The 16,385-nt window shown below is 44.1% G+C and overlaps 1 protein-coding gene across 1 annotated transcript in view; it reads left to right on the plus strand.

The window, feature by feature from the left end:
• Nucleotides 1–16,358, plus strand: part of RAC2 (Rac family small GTPase 2) — a 125,905-nt gene extending 109,547 nt beyond the window's left edge. Inside the window, exon 7 of the mRNA XM_077452245.1 lies at nt 16,097–16,358. The gene's annotated coding sequence lies outside the window, so the exon portion shown is untranslated. The remainder of the gene's footprint in view (nt 1–16,096) is intronic.
• The last annotated feature ends 27 nt before the right edge of the window (nt 16,359–16,385 follow it).

Genomic DNA, 16,385 nt, shown 5'->3' on the forward strand with positions numbered 1-16,385 from the left:
CTCTTTTCTCCCCCTTCCTTTCCTTCCCTTTGCATGGCCCTTTTATCTTCCCTCCCCCACTTTTTCTTACTTACTCTTTATTTTTTATTTATGTATCTATTTTTTTTTTTAATTACTGGACAACAGTGTTCATTTTTACGTCAAATTTTGATTTAGTTTTGGTCATAGTCTTTTGAATAAAACGCCATTTTAGTTTTAGCCGTATTTTAGTTACCTGAATTGTTTTAGATTTAGTCATATTCTAGTTGACAAAAAAAAAAAACAGCCTTTTTTCTTAATATTTTTTAGATGCCCCTACTTATTCTTATGTGGTAGTTCAGCATTCATTTTGACATCAAATTTCGATTTAGTTTTAGTCATAGTCTTTTGACTAAAACGCCATTAAGTTTTAGTCATATTTTAGTCTTTGGACTAAAATACCATTTTGGCTTTAGTCGGATTTTAGTCATCTGAATTGTTTTAATTGTATATTAATAGACTAAAATAGTGTTAATTTAGTCAAGGAAAATATTTTCGTCAACGAAATTAACATTACTGGAAAAAAAAAAAACGTTTCTAACTGTGAACTTAAAAAACCTTGTATTGTTCATTCCCTTTCCGCTACCTGATGTTTGATTTTTTTAGGGTTACATTATGGGTCCTTTCACACGGGGCGGATCAGAACTGATCCGCCCCGTGGATATCCGTTTGCTCAGCGGGGATCACTCCGTCGATCCCCGCTGAGCAGGGAGATGACAGGTCCGTCTCTGCACACTGCGCAGGGACAGACCTGTCACAGCGCCGCTCTCCCCTATGGGAGATCGGATGACGACGGACCGCAGTGCCCGTCGTCACCCGATCCGATCCGCAGACGGATGGAAAAATAGCTTTTTCCTCCATTACACTTTTTCGGATCGGAGCGGGTCGGATGTCAGCGGACATGTCACCGCTGACATCCGACGCTCCATAGAGCTCTATGGAGCACCCATTCAGGTCCGCCTGAAAAACTGACAGGCGGGCCTGAACGGGACGTCAGTGTGAAAGGGGCCTTTGTATGTATAGTTACATGTATAGTTACATTGAAAACTTTGGATTTTGTTTTCATGTTTATTTATAGTAATACAGACCTATGCTTTTAGGTGAAGGTGTTTTTTTTGGTTTTGTTTTTTAACAATAAGGGAACATAACATGTATATTGATATCTTTATGTATAGAACTAAGTATACATGGTGGATTCGTGTTTTGAATTGGCCAATTTACCTTTAAGCGCACCAATCAATCATGACTGTCTTGTTTATACCCATTAATATTTACATACCTTTTTAGCTAAGCCTTATGTTTGATTGAAATGTGTCTGAGAGGAGTCCAGTGGGATGTTGTTGCTCTAAAGCAAAGAATGCATTTTGAAAAAGTGAGCAGTGGTAGTGGAACCTGCTTCTTTGGACTGTGTACTGGGGTGTTATTGTTTTACAGTTTTGATTTTACTAGTGTGATTGTAATGCAGAAGCGGCTTGAACATCTAGGAGAGTGCATATTAAAAAAATGTTTTGGAGCCCTTCCATAAATACACTATATTACCAAAAGTATTGGGACACCTGCCTTTACACACACATGAAATGTAATGGCATCCCAGTCTTAGTCTGTGGGGTTCAATATTGAGTTGGCCCACCCTTTGCAGCTATAATAGCACCAACCCTTCTGGGAAGGCTGTCCACAAGGTTTAGCAGTGTGTCTATAGGAATGTTTGACCATTCTGCCAGAAGCGCATTTGTGAGGTCAGTCACTAATGATGGAGAGAAGGCATGGCTCCCAGTCTCCGCTCTAATTCATCCGAAAGGTGTTTTGTCGGGTTGAGATCAGGACTCTCTTCAGGCTAGTCAAGTTCCTCCACCCCAAACTCACTCATCCATGTTTGTACGAACTTTGCTTTGTGCACTGGTGCGCAGTCATGTTGGAACAGGGAGGACCATCCCCAAATTGTTCCCACAAAGTTGGGAGCATAAATTGCCCAAAATGTCTTGGTATGCTGACGCCTTAAGAGTTCCCTTCACTGGAACTAAGAGGCCAAGCCCAACCCCTGAAAAACAACCCCCACACCATAATCTCCCCTTCACCAAATGATTTGGACCAGTGCACAAAGCAAGGTCCATAAAGACATGGATGAATGAGTTTGGGGTGGAGGAATTTGACTGGCCTGCACAGATTTCTGACCTCAACCTGACAGAACAACTTTGGGATGAAATAGAGTGCAGACTGTGAGCCAGGCCTTTTCTCCAACATCAGTGCCTGACCTCACAAATGCGCTTCTGGAAGAATAGTTAAACATTCCTATAGACACACTCCTAAACCTTGTGGACAGCCCTACAGAATAAGACTGGGATGCCATTAAAGTTCATGTGTGTGTAAAAGCAGGCGCCCCAATACTATTGGTAATATAGCGTAGTTATGACTAAAGCCGCGTACACACGAAATACTTAGTACGCCAGACTGCACGCAGAAAAAGTCCGCTGAAGCCCACACACGAGCGGACTGTCCGCTGAAATGTGTTTCGATGGACTAAGTAGGCCATACAGTCCGCCCCTGTGTACGCGGCATAAGAGACTACTACAGCCATGACATCACACAGGAGCAGCAACTCCCCCTTTAAGTTAGTGGTGGGCAATACAGTTTAAAGCTGCAACTGCCCATTCTATATACAGCTCTCACAGTCCATTAGCTATAAACAGGACTGGTAACAGTGAAAGAAATGAGCCTGGACCTTAAAGGGTTAATGAATCAAAAAAAAAAGTGAGCTAACACTCTACACACTCCCCCCCCCCCCCTTGGTCCTCACTGTATTTACCTTCATGGGGGATGAGCTGCCAAAGGCCACGCAGCTGGTGCAGTGATCTGGGGAATTAAAATCTCCACTCTCCTTCCTCTGTACCGCTTCTGGGACAGATCATAATGATTACGATTGGTCAGCAGTTGCACAGATTTCAAATTCCCAGACTGCTGCACCAGCTGCATGGATACTGATGGCTCATCACCCATGGGAGTAAGTACACCTTTTTCTGAAAAGGTGAGCTACAGTAGCACTCAGTGGCATACGTAACACATCTGGCACCCGGAGTCAGTCTTATGCCGCGTACACACGAGCGGACTGTATGGCGTACTTAGTCAGTCGAAACACATTTCAGCGGACAATCCGCTCGTGTGTGGGCTTCAGCTGACATTTTCAGCGTGCAGGCCGGCGTACTAAGAATTTCGGTTTTTTCGAAATTCTGTCCGTCGTACTTTGGTTTCAGCGGACAATCCGCTCGTCAGTAGGCTAGTTCGACGGACTAAGAATGGCGCATGCCCAGAAAGGATTTACACGGCGGAAGGGTGCTTTGCTGTGTCTTGGACTTCCTATATCTAGTCCCGTCGTACGTGCTGTACACGTCATCGCGCAAGCTTTCGACGGACTGTTTGTGCATCCGTGTGTGGTCAAGTCCGTTCAGTGGAAAGTACGACGGACTGTCCGTCGGATTGTATGACGAACTAAGTACGCCATACAGTCCGCTCGTGTGTACGCGGCATTATTTTTTTTTTTATTTCCCCTCAAAAACAGGGTCTAAAGAAAAAAAGCTGTATGCTCTGTGTGCCGTGGCAAATAAGGGATGAATGAAAATTGCATTAACAGTGTGAAGGGCTTAACCTTAACACCTGAGTCTACTCTGCCTTTACTCATCAAATATATGCCACTGTCCCTTTACCCACAAAATATGCTTTAACCCCTTTATGACCAACCAACACATGTGGTGGCAAAAGGGTGGGCTTTAACACCCACATGCCGCACATATGTCACTCGGCAGCTGATGTTTTTGTGCACTGCATGCTTCCAGCACAAGATCATGCTAACGGTCCTGCCTAAAGATTGGAAGTCAGTGGGACCCGGCAGTACAGACTGACCCCTGTCAGCACAGACCCCTCAGTACAGACCAACTCTCCGTGCACAGACTCTTCAGCACAGACCAACCCCTCAAAACTCACTCCTCAGCACAGATAGAGCCCCCCAGCACAGGCCCCCTCAGTACATACTGACCCCTCCAGCACGGATGACCAACCAGCACAGATCAACCCCCTCAGCACACACCCTTCAGGACAGACTGACCCCCAGCACAGACCCCTCAGTACAGACTGACCCCCAGGACAGACCCCTCAGTACAGACCGACCCTGCTAGCACACACCTGTCAGTACACACCAATCTTAAGCACAGACCCATCCATGCAGAACAACCTTCCCAGCACAGACAGGCCACCCCACCAGCACAGACCCCTCGGCACAGACTCACCCCCAGCACAGACCCCTCAGCACAGACCCATCCCTCAGCACAGACCCATCCCTCAGCACAGACTCACCCCCAGCACAGACCCCTCAGCACAGACCCACCCCTCAGCACAGACTCACCCCTAGCACAAACCCCTCAGCATAGACCCACCCCTCAGCACAGAGCCCCAGCACAGACGCCTCAGCACAGACTCACCCCCAGCACATACCCACCCCTCAGCACCGACTCACCCCCAGCACAGACCCCTCAGCACAGACCTTTCAGTATAGACTGACCTTCCTAACCTGCCCAAATCTCCCTCCCAGCCCACTGCCTCAGCAGAAACCCCCCTCACTACAGATCACTTAGTACAGACATCATTCCCCCCAGTGCAGCCGCTTAGTACAGACACCCCCCTCCCCAGTACAGTCCCCTAGGTACAGACACCCCTTCTCCAGTACAGACCTTTCGGTACAGACAACTCTCTATCCAGTACAGACCCCTAGGTACAGACACTCCCTCTCCAGTACAGACCCTTCGGTACAGACAATTCTCTATCCAGTACAGACCCCTAGGTACAGACACTCCCTCTCCAGTACAGACCCTTCGGTACATACAAATCTCTATCCATTATAGACACCCCTTCTCCAGTACAGACCCTTCGGTACATACAACTCTCTATCCAGTACAGAACCCTTGGTACATAAACCCCTCCCCTCTCCCCAGTATAGACATCCCCATGCCCCACAGGTACAAAACCATCAGTACAGACATCCCCACCAAAAACACAACCCTTAAATACAGACAAGCCTCTACAAACACAGATAGAGAAACCTCAGTACAGAAAACGGCCACTTCCCACTTTTAGGTACAGAACCCTCAGAACAACTCTTCTTCCTCTCTAAACGTACTCATTAGAAGATCATATACAATGGGAGCTTAGACTGAGGGGACATCCGGAGCAGGGAAGGAAAGTGATGGGTGGAGCAGGGGAGGAGACTTTCACTCTGATCTCCTGCTGTCACTGAAGCAGTAGGTGTAGATTTACTGATGGTGCTGTGGCCGCCTGACATGTATTTTTTTTGAGTTGCACAGCATTGTGTGCCCCACAACAAAATGTGCAGTTTACCGATGTCTATATGTGGTGGCTACAGTGGTTTTTAGATGTCATACATCCCAGGAGTCTTCCTGGGCATTTTTTTGTCACCTGGAAAAGGGACTTTCACAGTTAAGCACACTTTCCCACCTGCATACCTGAGCTAAGGGCAGGTGGATTTTAAGAAGTAAATGCTACATAAATCATTAGCCCTTACTCAAGATGGCCACATCTAGAAATGCTAGAGGGTGTTTTTCAAAGTGATTTCTCAACACAATAAAGCATGTAAACATGGATGGATGAGTGAGTTTGCTTTGAATATTAAAAATGAATTAAATAGTGTTTTCAGTTTGTAGTGCTCAGATACAGTTTAGATTTGCTTTAATTTACTTGAATCTGTGGACAGCCTTGCATTTAGATTTTCCAGCTGGCTGGTGTTTTACCGGTCCAGCTGATAAAAGGATGCTAATGTTATTGAAGAACACATTAACAAGCATGGAAAGGTTGTTTTTTTCACAATAAGTGAGTAAGCCATAGATTTATTATCAATGCGTTCCTGTTTAAATGTTCACCATAATATTATGTCAAGCATAAAAATGGAACAGTAACCCAAATCTACTGTATATCCACGACTTGGAATCCAAAAGTTTATGGGTTCAGGGTTTTAACCATTCCATTCTCTATCTGAAACAAATAGGTGTTGGCTATAGTTGTCTATTTAATTACTTAATTTTCCACATATATATATAACACCAATATATTCCGCTGCACATTACAGAGAATTTTAAACCTTTCACATCAGTTAACAGCATCAGGAGCAACTCATATTATACTACAGCAATAAAGTTTTTGATCACAGCCACACATACACATGGTTGGATCAGTTTTAGGTTGCCAATTAACTAACCACAATGGCAATATGCTTTTGAGTCTTATTGGAACTATTCCTTTCTTGGTGGACTAGGTAAGGTTTGATAGAGTCTGAATGATCTCTGGAAGATCTCAACTCTTGTTTTACCCAGATTGTGGTAGATTCATAGGACTACAACTGAGAAGGAAAAATGTTGTTACAACCTGGCATAAAGCTGAAACATTGTCTTTCATGGCCATAATACAGGTAAGAGGAATTCACACGCTGGGTTCTTCGCGTTTTAAAATTTAGTATGAGATCAAACGATGAAAGACATACTGAATGTATTCTCTCTCCCGGATGTATGCCTCATAGTATCACTCACTGATTAGTCTCCGAAGAAAATTTTAAGGAGGTTTGTTATATTGGTGAAAAGTATCTGTGTTTTTGATAATAAACTTTTTTGATATTTGAGTGCGCATATGTTCTCCTTGTTGTTTCTTTAGTGGTTTTTGAGGAATTCCTCACAATGTTATAAGATATATATGCTCTTTTTGTCTTTTAATGATTGTGCCACTCAAAACCAAATCTGTTTTGTATTGCCTTGGCTATTAAGGAGCATACAGTGGCTTTGTCGCTGATGTGAAAGAGAAACAAGGGTTACTACTGTTAATTTTTCTTCTGAAAATGCTCATTGCCTGGGTGTTATGCTGACCCTTTAGCTTTAATACCTTCTGAGTAACTGACCACTTTTGTGACCAGTTGTATATCATTCCTCTTTCTATAAGAGAGAAAATATTTATTTTTATTAGACCAGAGGTAATCATTTTGTTGGATCTATTGAAGATTAACCAGTGCTTTTTGGGAACATTGTCATTCAATTTGTCTAAAAGAAATGCAAGTCAAACCAGTCACTATTCTCACTGTCTTTCCACTCCTTATGTAAAGTGTACCGAGCATGCTTAGGAAGATTTAACCTTTTTGTAAAGATGAGTGACCATCTTTATGTTTTCTAGGTTTGCACCTGCTAATCCAGCAGTGATTCACAAAGTTAAAAAAAAAAAAAGATAAATTATAACACTCCCTCTAGGTGAAAATGATGAGTCCATCCTGCATGGTATGGATGTATCCTCATAGCAAGAAGCTATACTAGTCATAGCTCCATCATATGCTGATATCAGCCCATCTACCCTTCAGAATCAGAGCCGTGCCTAAGAACAGCCCTACAAATGTGGTATCAAAACACCAGTCTACTAGGTGTTAAAGGATACCACTCTTTTGTGCACCATTGATGCCCTACCCCAGAAAGGTGTTGCAGGAATGAGGTGGGGGAGAGCATGTGTAATATATTTTCCTTCAGTAGTTGTAAGTTGCCCCTGGTGATCAGATATCAGGTACCCCTTAATCTGATGCAATTTAAAGTAAAATAAAAATTCACTAGGTAACCACTTGCTTTCAAAATTAGAACATCCCTGCTTCCCTATTCACCAAGTTATTTGCTAGCTAAAAATCCAAGGGTTTTCTATCTTCTTTGTCCTCCTTTACATTGAAAGGTTAGACTACTTTTAACTCCAGGGCTTCCAGCTGCTCTTTAAATCTCAGAGATGCAACAGGGCAACATGGGTTGTTTATTATTTGTAATCGGAGTCTTCAAGTGGGAAATGCAATATTACTTAAGAAACAAGGCCTGAGGTGTGCCATGGCCTGGATGGTCAGTATGCCTGAAAAGAGGGCATACCCTGAATGTAAGAATAAGAAAAATACTATGAGTATGAGTGAATAACCTGGGGGAAACGAGTGGGTGGGCACCTAGAAAACCCCAACCCTGGCCCTGACAGAGGAGGAGGGTTATATAGTCTCAGACTCCTCCCACAAATACAGGCTGGCCTACGGCCAGCCTTCCCACTTGTAATCGGAGTCTTCAAGTGGGAAATGCAATATTACTTAAGAAACAAGGCCTGAGGTGTGCCATGGCCTGGATGGTCAGTATGCCTGAAAAGAGGGCAAAAAGACACAAGTTTAGGTGGGAGAGGGAAGGTAGAGATCCCATCCATGAAATGACGTATGCCCAAACGCCAACCGTAAGTAACCGGTAAGTATCCGCTGTGAGAGTAGAACCCACCGACTCCAGACCTGGAGATGAGAAGGAACCTCCTTAGAGCCTGCAAGCTACGCAAACCCAATTGAACGTCTCGTGAAGGATAGGATGAGCCTGATGCCCAAGGTGACCCGGACATGAGAATGAACTGCTATGAATGAGAGGATACGTGGGGAAAAGAGAGCAAGGGCTGACCCGAAGAACCCCTACAACAGACACCAGAAGAAGCACCGTGAAACACCCCTTCCCATACCTGGTAAGAGGAAGTGAGAGGGTGAGTGGCAAAAATACCAGTGATAGGAGAGGAAACCTGGCTGCCCGATGGATGTGATGGAGTAGGTGCCATGGCAATGAGCATCATCAACATGGCGACACCAAGACAGACTGGTCCCACCGGATGCGAACAGGTCGTGCTACTGCCCGAGACCTACCAACCGAGACCGAATCCTGAACCGAAGAAGGAGAAACAGACTCCAACCCAGGGGAATAAGTCCCATGGCATGAACCAGCCATGCCCAAAGTGACTAAAGCACCCCCCTCCCCACCTGGAACAAACCGGGGAGGAGCAAAGATGACTGGACCGACGTCCCTGAGCAGTACTCCAGGCAACCTCCTAGACAAGAGATCGGAGCTGAGAGTGGAATCCAGAATGGTGACGACGTCGCCCAACCTACCACCTAAGGACCGTGGCTTGGACACACCCTGAGAGTATGAATCCCAGGGCGGTAACCAGGGCCTCTATGCAACAGGATGTCCACTAAAGAAAATTGACGTCTGCTTCCAACCTGAGGGTGCGCCCAGTGGCGAAAAGACATCTGTACGTGAGTGCAGGCATGGTTGATATTGGTATGGATGCCAAGATGGCCCACCTGAAAACGCAACTAGAAAGAAAGACAGACAACCAGACATGAGAACAACAACGCCCCTCTGCCTACCTAAGAATGAGAACATGGCAGAAAAGTCAAGACCACAGCGCATGAATGAACCTAATGATGAACCCCCCCCCCCCCCCCCGTGTGTGAGTTGAGAAATAGTGAGTTAACCCGAGTAACCTGCAGCGCAGAGACAGGTAATTAACAGAAACTCAGGCCTAGAGTACCCACAGACCGTGGTGGGTAGACGTACAGGTGTGGTGAATGAACATGCATCGTATGACGTATGGTATACAGGCGAGAAGATTGTGGTCAACAATCATTAATAACGTAACCTCAGCCCGTATGGACCTGTAGACGTGACAGATCCCGATGTGCGAGCCCTAGCTAACTGACCCCGGTACAAACATGAACACAGAAACGATGAGACATGACAATCAATGCAGACAAACCTACCAGAGTATGTCATAAGTGAACAACGCCCTTCTGAGAACTCTGAAGCCAACACAGAGGTTGAAACACCATGACAGAACCGCTGAGCAGAAACGCTATGACAGAAATACTGACAGAAAAAATGTCACGACAATGCCATGACAGAAATACTAAAAGTTAACCTGGGTAGAACGATGACTGAAATCCCGGGGCAGAACGCTATGACAGACATGCTGGCAGAACGCTATGATAGAACTCCAGGGGCAAACCACTATGACCGCCATGCTGGACAGAGTGCTATGACGGAAATACTGGACAGAGCGATATGACGGAAATACTGGACCGAACGCTATGACGGAAAAGCTAGACTAAATGCTGTGACCGAACCTGGACAAAATGCTATGACAGGAAAGCTAGAAAGAATACTGTAACCTAGAATGCTGGACCAATCGCTATGACAGAATTGCTGGGCCGAACGTTATGACAGAAAATGCTGGGCCGAACGTTTATGACAGAAAATGCTGGGCCGAGCGTCATGACAGAAAATGCTGGGCCGAACGTTACGACAGAAAATGCTGGGCCGAACGTTACGACAGAAAAATGCTGGGCCGAACGTTATGACAGAAAAACTGGACTAAATGCTATGACCGAAACCTGGACAGAACGCTATGACAGGAAAGCTAGATCGAATGCTATGACAGAAATGCAGGGCCGAACGTTGTGGCAGAAAATGCTGGACCGAACGCTGTGACAGAAATGCTGGACCGAACGCTATGACAGAAAATGCTGAACAGAATGCTGTGACAGAAACTGGACTGAATGCTATGACCGAAACCTGGACAGAACGCTGTGACAGAAATGCTGGACAGAACGCTATGACAGGAAAGCTAGATAGAACGCTATGACAGAAATGCTGGGCCAAACGTTGTGACAGAAAATGCTGGGCCGAATGTTGTGACAGAAAATGCTGGGCAGAAAATGCTGGGCAGAACGCTGTGACAGAAATGCTGGATAGAACGTTGTGACAGAAATGCTGGGCCGAACGCTGTGGCAGAAACAGCTGGGCAGAACGCTGTGACAAACAGCTGGGCAGAACGCTGTGACAGAAACAGCTGGGCAGAACGCTGTGACAGAAACAGCTGGGCAGAACGCTGTGACAGAAACAGCTGGGCAGAACGCTGTGACAGAAACAGCTGGGCAGAACGCTGTGACAGAAACAGCTGGGCAGAACGCTGTGACAGGAACAGCTGGGCAGAACGCTGTGACAGGAACAGCTGGGCAGAACGCTGTGACAGAAAAGCTGGGCAGAACGCTGTGACAGAAAAGCTGGGCAGAACACTGAGACAGAAATGCTGGGCCGGACGCTGAGACAGAAATGCTGGGCCGAACGCTGTGACAGAAATGCTGGGCTGAACGTTGTGACAGAAATGCTGGGCCGAACGTTGTGACAGAAATGCTGGGCCGAACGTTGTGACAGAAATGCTGGGCCGAACGTTGTGACAGAAATTGCTGGGCCCAACGCTTGTGACAGAAAATCGCAGGCAGAACGCTGTGACAGAAAATCGCAGGCAGAACGCTGTGACAGAAAATCGCAGGCAGAACGCTGTGACAGAAAATCGCAGGCAGAACGGTGTGACAGAAATACGCAGGCAGAACGCTGTGACAGAAATACGCTGGCAGAACGCTATGACAGAAATACGCTGGCAGAACGCTATGACAGAAAAAACGCTGGCAGAACGCTATGACAGAAAATGCTGGCAGAACGCTATGACAGAAACGCTATGACAGAAACGCTGGCAGAACGCTATGACAGAAACGCTGGCAGAACGCTAAAAAGCAATGACTAAAGCAGCATCACTGAAAACATGATGCAGCTTGTGATGGAGTGAGGGGCAGAACCAAGCTAAGCTGTCTGTCTATGTGCACGCAGGCAGAGTAGCTTGGAATGGGGTCTGCACGAGTGACCCCATAGGAATTAGCTTCCTATTGAACCAATCGCTGAAAAGAAAATGACCAGCGGGGGAACCCAGAAGGGGAGAATTGGACTGGTATTTACCACACGCTTGTTGATAAAATGCCGAGCAGAACGGTGCGACTGCCAGTGGACCCAGAGATGAGGGAGAGAGGCGGCCGACCGCCGCTCTGCAAAGACAAGCTCCCACCTAGAAAACCCCAACCCTGGCCCTGACAGAGGAGGAGGGTTATATAGTCTCAGACTCCTCCCACAAATACAGGCCAGCCTTCCCACTTGTTTTACCCCTACTATGTAGTACCTCACTGAAAACCATTTGCATGGGTTCTTGCTCCAGAGGAGCTTACACTTTAAAGTCATACATATACACCCACACTACCCATTACTTTTTTGGATCGTGCCAGGAGACCAGAGTTCTCAGCTGAAACCTAAGCAGACACAAAGAAAATGTACAAATTCCATCCAAATAGTGTCCTTGGTAATGACTTCAAAGCTTTAGACCCTGCACTGTTGTTTAACTAAATGAAGTGAAGTGAATTAAAGAGACCCTATAAAAAACTGCATACCTGCAGCAGATTCTAAAACCTTCCTTTTACAGCTAAATGCAGGGCTGTACTGACAGCCAAAGCTCTGATACTTTTGTCCCATATGTTTGATGTCTTAGTTTCCTTCATATTATTATAAAGGTTAAAAAATAGAAAAATGGTGAATCAGGAGACATTTGTAGATATCTGACTGTGATTTAGGTCAGTTCACAATGGATCTCAAACTCCTCACTTAGAAAAAAAGGTTTGCCTATCTGCCTTCAAAGTTAAAAATATATGTTTAACAACTTGTGCACCCTGCTGCCCTATCATGGTTAGATGTCTTGGAAGGACGTGTAGGTCGCAATTCAAAGCTATCTTGATTCTTATTCTTCATTTTCATTGGCACCTGCTTTATAAAGCTATTGGCTGTATTTTTGAAACTGTTAAACATTTCTGACTTTTAATTATGATTCATTATGCTAGCTTTTTGACATTCTGAAAGTTATCTTCAGCTTCCCACCACTAAAAATCATGGTGGTGTGCACATGCTTGTTCCAGTTCAATGATGTACAAAATAGTGAAGCAAAGATAAAGATAACAGACCCAGAGATTCCTACTGCATTCTGGTTTCCATGTTTCTGAGCTTACAGGTTGCTTTTAATTCCGATCTGTCTCCGGGTAGACAGAGGAGGATACCAATTATTGCAGTTACTGCAGTTATGTGTCTAATATAAATTTCAATGTACACGTGCTGACAAGTAACATGCTGGCAGAAGGGGAGGTAAACTCATTAATCTTCTGCTGCTCCACTACTGTCAAAATCCCAGGCTGGGGACAGGTGGGTGACCAAGCTGTATTTCAGTATAGAAAGATCAGGTCAAACAGATCCCATATACTGTGTGTATGTCATTCGTGTATACGAATGGAGTTGCAAACATGTTTACAGCATCACTATTCCTTATCATTTTTATAGGAACTCTAAAGGGAAAAGCATATAATTAGAGAGCACATATTTTAAATCATTATTATACCATTTACCTGCCATGTTCCTGCAATTTGACATGATATTCACGTTAATGTGTGTTTGCTATTCCTCAGTTTGACAATCGTATTGCATGAACAGGTTTGAAGACTCTATTCTTTCTCAAGGTTTTTACCCCTGAGGAACCCTTGAAATAATGTTCAGATTCTCTCGGAAACCGTGCTAAAAAATGATTATTCCTACAGCTCATGATACAATAGTGTGAATAATACATCAAAGAAAGGTTTTAAATATAAGAATAATGAGTAATGAAGTGCACTTAGGGTCCAATCTAACGTAAGTTGAGAAGTAGTGGAAAATTACTGCCTTGCATTGATGAACAGTGAAGGAGGGAGATCAATCTACTATTACCCAAAGATCAAGGAGCCCCTAGCAACCTCAGAAGGGACACTAGGGTTCTACAGAACCCTGGTTGAGAAACACTGCTCTAATGGCTACTATTAATCAATACAATTAGCATCACTGCTAAAGGAGTGCAGAAACAAGATCAGCTAACCACAGAGAGTATCTGAGCAGACTGATAACCTTCATTAAGGGAGGGACAGCAAGTCAAAATCATTAGGCAGCATTACATTCACATGCACGTATATCAAAATTTTTTATTTAATTGTAACGCTGTTGAAATGATAACTTGATAGAAGCATTGTATTCAGCAATACATAATAGGAGCCTATTGCATTTCTGGAAGTAGACATTCAATTCTGTAACATCCTTTATACCAGGGGTCTCAGAATTTCCAAAACAAAGTGCCAGTTTACTGCCCTTCAAGCTTCAGGGGGCTGGACTGTGGCCAGTGGGAGTAGAAAGTGCCTGGCATTGGTGGGAGTATACAATGCCATAGGCTTGGTGGTGAGTAAGAGTAAATAAAATTACATTATTGGTTTCAGTGGGAGGAATAGTGCCCCCATCTCTGGCATTGGTGGAAAAATGAGTTCCCCATCATTGGTATCAGGAATGATAATAATAATGATACATTTTCTCATCATTGGTGTCAGTGGGAGGAATAGTGCCTTATATTAGTGGAAGGAATAATACCCCAGGGGCTGGATAAAGGTAAACAAAGGGCTGAAGTTTGGAGACCACTGTTTTATACCTTCTGGTATATTTTTTGAAGATAGACATAAATAGGCTTTCATACTAATATTTAGGGTCAACATGAAGACACGAAGAACTCTCATACCGCATACACACGACTGGACTTTTCGGCAGACTAGGTCCGACAGAATCAGTCCATCGGACAATCCAATCGTGTGTGGGCTAATCCGATCGTTTTTCATTTAAAAAATCCGATGGACCTAGAAATAGGACATGTTTCAAATCTGTCCAACGGACTCGATCCCTATCGTGAAAACCGTTTGTCTGCATGCTGGTCCGACGGACCAAATACAACGCAAGGGAAGCTATTGGCTACTGGCTATTGAACTTCCTTTTCTAGTTCCGCCTTACATCATCATGTTCAAAACAGCTGGACTTTCGAACAGACCAAGCCCGTTTGTTTGGAAAGTCTGTCGGAACTTCGCCGAACGTCCCTCTGGAAGACCGTTGGACCTAGTCTGCCGGAAAGTCCGGTTGTGTGTACGTGGCAGGCATCAGACTTCTACCTTCTTAATACATAGGCTTAGGACTCAACCTGCTAATCCTCTGAATTTTAGTCAGCACCAATTTTGCCTCTGAATACAGTAGAGGGAAATATACAATGTATTATGTGGATGCAGTCCTCAGATTGGTGCTGTGTATTTTTCCAAATAATGAAAAAGGTCATCAATGCAGGGCATCCACCTAAACACATGGGTGGCATCCATACAGATGAATCTTTCTTCACCCAAATATTTAGATTTGCAGATAACAGGACCGTCAACCTGCCCATTGTTGTCCCCTTAGTTGTTGAAGTAGTAGTAGTGGTACCCAGAGTAGATTTATCTGTTCACAGTGATATGCTAGAGGCAAAATATTTTAAATGTAGGGTAGTGTAGAAATATCGGGCAAAGCATTGAAAACATGTTTTACAGCATTGAACCCATTGTCAGGAATAAAAGATTACAAAGATGAAAGATGTTGGAGAAGGTCCTCACAGTGCACAGATGGTTATTCTAGTAATATAATGTGTTTTAGACTTTGGGGTGCTAGAAATATCTAGTGCCATAGGGTATTGAATGTTAGGAAAGTGTTAGTATCACTGGTTATCCATTATCATTGCAATCCTTATATATGCACATCCTTAGCAATGTCCTACACAGGATTTTTATATATCGGAAGATAACGATCTGCCTAAGTAAGGTATACTTTATTATCCAACACAGTGAAAGCTCCCTCCTGTCTGTCGGTATGATGATGATTATACACTTATCCCTCAAAGCTTTGACATCATTCCACTAACCCTTAGAGTGTCTAACTATTGCCACCATTCAGGCACACAGCAGACTATCATGGCTTACAGTTATGATAAAACTCTCAATTGTGGCATAATGACCACAGAGGCATACCTGATTTTTATGCCAGTCATAACTCATCATTCTGTTTAGGATCACTTGGAAAATTCCGGCGTCCCTGAAACATCAATATTAAATGGGATTCATTTTTGGTGTGCACAGGTTCTGTTTATTAATATTTCTGGTTTCTAATAAAAAAAACCTGCATTCAGAAGGGAAATGCAAGTCTTGGATATGTGTGGTGACAAATTCTTTTTAATCACAAATCCGTAAGTCTTTTTCAGCTTATTTTTCTAATATAACCATCTCTATTATTCCTTTTCATCACATTATTCAGAAAAACGCTAACAAAGGCTGTCAATATGCAAATTCCTAAGAATGCGTGTCATGGCATCATTTCTAGTCTGACAAGAGGTGAAAGGGGCTCGGATACTGCTGTGTACAGTACAGCGTCTCACTGTTTCTATTCTTCCTGTGTCTGATTCGCCTGTCTTTTGTTTTATACAGGGTCTTGGAAGAGGAATCCCCAGCCTGCTACCGCAGACACTTGCAAGCCCTCTGCCACCAACCCTTTCCTCGAACACGATGTTGTTCTTTCCGTCACCTAGGGAAATTTGACTTCCTGGATTTACCATTTCCCTAGTTGCTTAATATTATTCATTGCTATCCTCGCTGTCGATTTTGAACAAAAAAAACAAAAAAAAACCCCCCATTGTTCTCTTGTACGCCTGTATACGGTTTGGACTATAAATAAATATTTTTTAATTACTGTGTTGTGCGTCATGTGGGCTGCTGA

Source organism: Lithobates pipiens, unplaced genomic scaffold, assembly GCF_037356315.1.
Source record: "Lithobates pipiens isolate NorthernLeopardFrog02 unplaced genomic scaffold, aLitPip1_a1.2 Scaffold_23, whole genome shotgun sequence".
NCBI classification, from domain to species: domain Eukaryota; kingdom Metazoa; phylum Chordata; class Amphibia; order Anura; family Ranidae; genus Lithobates; species Lithobates pipiens.